The sequence below is a fragment of the Abrus precatorius genome, unplaced genomic scaffold, assembly GCF_003935025.1.
Source record: "Abrus precatorius isolate BTA unplaced genomic scaffold, Abrus_2018 Scaffold0, whole genome shotgun sequence".
Lineage (NCBI taxonomy): Eukaryota > Viridiplantae > Streptophyta > Magnoliopsida > Fabales > Fabaceae > Abrus > Abrus precatorius.
The window spans coordinates 1,002,616-1,010,115 of record NW_020874290.1 but is presented as its reverse complement, the minus strand read 5'-3'; the positions used below and the strand labels follow the sequence as shown (position 1 = coordinate 1,010,115).

The window sequence follows — 7,500 nt, the reverse complement described above, 5'->3', positions numbered from 1 at the left end:
ATACCATTTGATCCCCCATCCCTTGATCCCTTTATCTACAAAAAAAATTGTAAAAAAAAAACACGGGAGGGTTTTATCACAAATCCATTGATTTTTTATAATTTATTATTACCCCTTTTAAGGCATGAATCGAGGGTAGTTTTTTTTTATTTCACAAAAAGACATGTTGGATTATGAATATATATATATAGACAGATAGAGAACTAGACCAATAGATTCACACCGGATATCTTTACCATAGATAGATAAAAAAAAGGATATCAATTCATATATATGGTCATGTTTTATTCAATGGAATAAAGTTAAAATAGAAATTAGCTTTTGGAGAGATGGCTGAGTGGTTGATAGCCCCGGTCTTGAAAACCGGTATAGTTTGAAACAAAGAACTATCGAGGGTTCGAATCCCTCTCTCTCCTTTTTCTCGGCGAATATATTTTTTGATTTTAGTGGTTTTGATTGACTCGGTTTTTTCGGGCTCGGCTATATCATTCCTTAGCCGAGCCCGAAAAAACCGAGTCAACCCAATATCTATAGTGAAATCAAAGTTATTTCTACTTCATTGGATCTCATGTCTCAATTAAGAGGAGTCATGGAAAGAACAGGTTCAAAATCTCGATCAATTCCTTTTTCAAATCCTGCGGCAGCTGCGCGAGCTCTTCCCGCGTGCCATAAATGACCTACAAATAGGAAGAATCCTAGAACAAAATGAGAAGTAGCTAACCAACTTCTAGGAGAGACATAATTGACTGCATTGATCTCTGTAGCTACGCCCCCCACGGAATTTAAGGAACCTAAAGGCGCATGAGTCATATATTCCGCGGAACGACGTTCTTGCCAAGGCTGTATATCTTTTTTCAGTCTACTCAAATCCAAACCATTGGGACCCCTTAGAGGTTCTAACCAGGGAGCACGCAAATCCCAAAAACGCATAGTTTCTCCCCCAAAAATCACTTCTCCGGTCGGGGAACGCATTAGATATTTACCTAAACCGGTGGGTCCTTGAGCAGATCCTACGTTAGCCCCAAGACGTTGGTCTCTAACTAGAAAAGTAAATGCTTGAGCTTGAGAAGCTTCTGGTCCAGTGGGTCCGTAAAACTCACTAGGATAAGCGGTATTATTAAACCAGACAAAGCAACAAGCAATAAAACCAAAAACAGATAAAGCACCTAAACTATAAGACAAATAAGCTTCTCCAGACCATACAAGTGCACGCCGAGCCCATGCAAAGGGTTTGGTTAAGATATGCCAGATTCCACCAAGTATACAAATGGAACCCAACCATACATGCCCCCCAATTATATCTTCCAAATCGTCCACACTAACAATCCACCCCTCTCCCCCAAAAGGTGATTTTAATAAAAAACCAAATATAATACTTGGACTAAGGGTCAAGTTGGTAATTTTTCTTACATCTCCCCCCCCTGGAGCCCAGGTATCATATATACCTCCAAAATAAAGAGCCTTGAATACTAGAAGAAAAGAACCTATACCTAACAAGATTAAGTGAATACCCAAAATTGTAGTCATTTTATTTCTATCTTTCCATACATAACCGAAAAATGGAAAAGATTCCTCAAGGGTTTCAGGTCCCAAAAGTGCATGATAAATACCGCCAAAGCCCAATACTGCAGAGGAAATTAAATGAAGTACTCCAGACACAAAGTATGGAAAGGTGTCTATAACTTCCCCCCCAGGACCTACCCCCCAACCTAAAGTAGCTAGATGAGGAAGTAAAATTAAACCTTGTTCATACATGGGCTTCTCGGGTACGAAATGAGCCACTTCAAATAGGTTCATTGCTCCGGCCCAGAATACTATTAATCCAGCATGGGCTACATGGGCCCCCAGTAGTTTACCGGATAAATTGATAAGTCGGGCATTCCCGGCCCACCAACCGAAACCGGTAGTTTCTTGGTCACGACCAGTTATAGCTATTCATGGCGTTTCCATGGGCTCAGGATTAATTTCATGAGTTTTTTTGAGTGCCATCCCCACGGAATCTTTTTGAGAATGTTTTTTGTAGAAAGCTCAAATTCAGATCATATTGAGAACGCATGGCATACAGGCCAAACTACCAAGCACTATCCAAAACCTGTTACGGTCATAACCGACATTAACAAATTTATTTATGGAAAAAAGCACTCAAAGATTTTGGTTGGTACATTAAGTGCTTGTGGGGTTCCTTCCAGAACGGTCTTTCAAAAAAACGGGGATAATGTTGATCGCCTTAGACACCTTCAAAAAATCTACGAGACAGGAAGGAATGGTAATGCGAAATACATTCGGCTTTTCATAAAGCTGAAGAACTTATTCATTCACTGTCCGTTTTTGGTCCCAAATCTTTGGCGGTTGCTTTTTCCAATAAACGTTGGTTACATTTTTTTATGTTATTCTGTACCAGTAAACAGGTTTATGGATGAGTGCTCTTGGAGTATCGGTCTGGCCCTGAACCTACGTGCCTATGACTTCGTTTCTCAAGAAATCCGCGCAGCGGAAGATCTGAATTTGAGACTTTCTACACCAAAAACATTCTCTTAAACGAAGGTATTCGTGCGTGGATGGCAGCTCAAATCAGCCTCATGAAAACCTTATATTCCCTGAGGAGGTTCTACCACGTGGAAACGCTCTTTAATGGAACTTTAGCTATAACTGGTCGTGACCAAGAAACTACCGGTTTCGCTTGGTGGGCCGGGAATGCCCGACTTATCAATTTATCCGGTAAACTACTGGGGGCCCATGTAGCCCATGCTGGATTAATAGTATTCTGGGCCGGAGCAATGAACCTATTTGAAGTGGCTCATTTCGTACCCGAGAAGCCCATGTATGAACAAGGTTTAATTTTACTTCCTCATCTAGCTACTTTAGGTTGGGGGGTAGGTCCTGGGGGGGAAGTTATAGACACCTTTCCATACTTTGTGTCTGGAGTACTTCATTTAATTTCCTCTGCAGTATTGGGCTTTGGCGGTATTTATCATGCACTTTTGGGACCTGAAACCCTTGAGGAATCTTTTCCATTTTTCGGTTATGTATGGAAAGATAGAAATAAAATGACTACAATTTTGGGTATTCACTTAATCTTGTTAGGTATAGGTTCTTTTCTTCTAGTATTCAAGGCTCTTTATTTTGGAGGTATATATGATACCTGGGCTCCAGGGGGGGGAGATGTAAGAAAAATTACCAACTTGACCCTTAGTCCAAGTATTATATTTGGTTTTTATTAAAATCACCTTTTGGGGGAGAGGGGTGGATTGTTAGTGTGGACGATTTGGAAGATATAATTGGGGGGCATGTATGGTTGGGTTCCATTTGTATACTTGGTGGAATCTGGCATATCTTAACCAAACCCTTTGCATGGGCTCGGCGTGCACTTGTATGGTCTGGAGAAGCTTATTTGTCTTATAGTTTAGGTGCTTTATCTGTTTTTGGTTTTATTGCTTGTTGCTTTGTCTGGTTTAATAATACCGCTTATCCTAGTGAGTTTTACGGACCCACTGGACCAGAAGCTTCTCAAGCTCAAGCATTTACTTTTCTAGTTAGAGACCAACGTCTTGGGGCTAACGTAGGATCTGCTCAAGGACCCACCGTTTAGGTAAATATCTAATGCGTTCCCCGACCGGAGAAGTGATTTTTGGGGGAGAAACTATGCGTTTTTGGGATTTGCGTGCTCCCTGGTTAGAACCTCTAAGGGGTCCCAATGGTTTGGATTTGAGTAGACTGAAAAAAGATATACAGCCTTGGCAAGAACGTCGTTCCGCGGAATATATGACTCATGCGCCTTTAGGTTCCTTAAATTCCGTGGGGGGCGTAGCTACAGAGATCAATGCAGTCAATTATGTCTCTCCTAGAAGTTGGTTAGCTACTTCTCATTTTGTTCTAGGATTCTTCCTATTTGTAGGTCATTTATGGCACGCGGGAAGAGCTCGCGCAGCTGCCGCAGGATTTGAAAAAGGAATTGATCGAGATTTTGAACCTGTTCTTTCCATGACTCCTCTTAATTGAGACATGAGATCCAATGAAGTAGAAATAACTTGATTTCACTATAGATATTGGGTTGACTCGGTTTTTTCGGGCTCGGCTAAGGAATGATATAGCCGAGCCCGAAAAAACCGAGTCAATCAAAACCACTAAAATCAAAAAATATATTCGCCGAGAAAAAGGAGAGAGAGGGATTCGAACCCTCGATAGTTCTTTGTTTCAAACTATACCGGTTTTCAAGACCGGGGCTATCAACCACTCAGCCATCTCTCCAAAAGCTAATTTCTATTTTAACTTTATTCCATTGAATAAAACATGACCATATATATGAATTGATATCCTTTTTTTTATCTATCTATGGTAAAGATATCCGGTGTGAATCTATTGGTCTAGTTCTCTATCTGTCTATATATATATATTCATAATCCAACATGTCTTTTTGTGAAATAAAAAAAAACTACCCTCGATTCATGCCTTAAAAGGGTAATAATAAATTATAAAAAATCAATGGATTTGTGATAAAACCCTCCCGTGTTTTTTTTTTACAATTTTTTTGTAGATAAAGGGATCAAGGGATGGGGGATCAAATGGTATAATTCTTTTGTTGGTAAATTGGAGGATTAGAAACATGACTATTGCTTTCCAATTAGCTGTTTTTGCATTAATTGCTACTTCATTCATTTTATTGATTAGTGTACCTGTTGTATTTGCTTCTCCTGATGGTTGGGCGAGTAACAAAAATGTTGTATTCTCCGGTACATCATTATGGATTGGATTAGTATTTCTAGTGGGTATTCTTAATTCTCTCATTTCTTGAAGCTATTTATTCTAAATTGAAAAACGAAATGACCCCTCCCCCGGAATTATTTCGGATTGTGAGGCACATTAAAAAAAAATGGAATATAGAAGCCCCTAAAAAGAAAGAAAACTAAAACATTACATTATAGGGAGGGGTCAAACTTCTTCTATTGGAAAAATATTATATCTTATAATATATTAGAATGTATTCTAAATATCTTAGATATTAGAATGTATTCTAAATATCTTAGAAATATATTCTATAAGATTACTATTTCCATTTTAAATACTACTAATTTATAGACGTATTAATAGATTAATATAAAAAATATAGAATATATACATATATTTCGAGTTTATTTAGAATTACCCCTACCTCTAATAGAGTATCAGACCCAGCTCTGTACAAATAGAATCGATATAGTACATATCAAGTGCAATAAAAAGAAAAATGCGGATATAGTCGAATGGTAAAATTTCTCTTTGCCAAGGAGAAGACGCGGGTTCGATTCCCGCTATCCGCCCCTGCTTATTTATATATTTTATAATCATAGTTTATAAAATTGTGTAGAATTGACTGTAATAGTATAGTGCCCCCTTTTTTCTTCTTGAACTCAAGTTTTTGTCAAAAAATGTTGCGGAGACGGGATTTGAACCCGTGACCTCAAGGTTATGAGCCTTGCGAGCTACCAAGTTGCTCTACTCCGCGATAAATAGAGGAATTGATAACTAATGGACAAAAACAAAGATTGAATGCGTCCCTCTACCATATCTGTACAAATAGAATAAACCATTTATACAGAATGGTAAAGGGACCCTCCTATGATCGTTGATCATAAAAATGAATAAAAAAATGAAGAGAATTTTTCATCTTTACCAACTTGATCTTGTTGCACCGGGCAACAAACATACATGAACCATTTCACGAAGTATATGTCCAGATAACCCAAAGTCTCGATAATTAGCTCTCGGTCTTCCGGTCGAAAAACAACGTCGATGAAGACGTATAGGTGCACTATTACGCGGTAGTGATTCTAACTTTCCATGAATTTCCCATTTATCACTTAACGATGGAATTTTACTTATTTCTTTTTTTAAGGATTGGCGAATCAAATGATATTTTTGTTCCAATTTTTGCCTCTTCTTTTCCCTCTGAATCAAACTTTTCCTTGCCATAATGGTTCATTTCCTATTAGTATCAATTAGTATTGATGATAAAAGTCGGATCCTAGATGTAGAAATATAAGAATACGGCTTCCCCTCTCCCTAGAAGGAAATGAAATGATATTTTTGCGGAAAAAATAATAAACAATTAAATTAACCAAATTTGCCCGATGTAGAGGCAATTAAGAAAGCTGCATAAGTAAATATATAACCTACAGAAAAGTGGGCTAGTCCAACCAATCTTGCTTGCACAATGGAAAGAGCCACTGGTTTATCTCTCCATCGAATCAAATTAGCCAAAGGTGTGCGTTCATGAGCCCATGCTAAAGTTTCAATCAATTCCTGCCAATATCCGCGCCAGGAGATTAAGAACATAAACCCAGTAGCCCAAACAAGATGTCCAAATAAGAACATCCACGCCCAGACTGATAAACTATTCATACCAAAAGGGTTATATCCATTGATAAGTTGTGAAGAATTTAACCATAGATAATCTCTTAACCATCCCATCAAAATAGGTGGAAGATTCATTAAACTGTGAAACATTACCCTGCCATAGTGTAATGTGTTTCCAATGCCAATAAAAAGTAACCCATCCAATGGTATTTAACATCCAAAAAACTGCCAAATAAAAAGCATCCCAAGCCGAAATATCACAAGTACCACCTCGTCCCGGACCATCGCAAGGAAAACTATAACCAAAATCTTTTTTATCCGGCATTAACTTGGAAACCACGTGCATCCAAAGCACCTTTTACTAAGATCAATGTAGTTGTATGTAAACCAAGAGCAATAGCATGATGAACCAAGAAGTCTCCAGGCCCTATTGTTAAGAATAGAGAATTACTATTCTCATTAATAGCATTTAACCAACCAGGCAACCATATGCTTTGCCCGCATTGAACGCCGGACTGTTCGTTGAAGATAAAAGTACATCGAACCCGTAGGAAGTTTTACCATGAGCGGATTGTATCCATTGAGCAAATATGGGTTCGATCAAGATTTGTTTCTCCGGAGTGCCAAAAGCAAGCATGACATCATTATGGACATAAAGTCCCAGAGTATGGAACCCCAGAAAGAGACTAGCCCAACTTAAGTGGGATATGATAGCTTCTTTATGGTCTAAACATTCTTGCCAAAGACATTATCTTCATTCTGTTCTGGATTGTAATCTCTAATAAAATATAGCTCCATGAGCAAACGCCCCTGTCATAATGAATCCCTGCGATGTATTTGATGATTGAGTTTATATAAGGCAGTTGAGTAGTAAAAGTCTTGTGCTATAAATGCATAAGCAGGTAAGAGTACATGTGTTGAGCTACCAAGGAGTAATAACCCCTAAAGAAGCTAGAGCAAGGCCTAATTGAAAATGAATTGGAATTATTGATTGTGTCATAAAGACCCTTTATGTCCACGCTCCCAATCTACCCCCGGAGGAATATGTGCTTCTAAAAGATTCTTTATAACTGTGTCCAATCCCGAAGTTTGTTCTATACATATGACCAGCAACGAGAAAAATAAATGCAATTAGCTAAAATGATGATGGTGCAATATTCGGCTTTG

At 38.4% G+C, this 7,500-nt stretch overlaps 2 non-coding genes across 2 annotated transcripts; one reads left to right on the top strand and one right to left on the bottom strand.

Annotated features, from left to right (window-relative positions):
* The first annotated feature begins 5,226 nt into the window (after positions 1-5,226).
* TRNAG-GCC lies at positions 5,227-5,297 on the top strand. The gene has a single exon. It is a non-coding gene; the product is annotated as a tRNA-Gly (tRNA).
* A 111-nt stretch (positions 5,298-5,408) lies between these two features.
* Positions 5,409-5,482, bottom strand: TRNAM-CAU. The gene has a single exon. It is a non-coding gene; the product is annotated as a tRNA-Met (tRNA).
* Between the last annotated feature and the right edge of the window lie 2,018 nt (positions 5,483-7,500).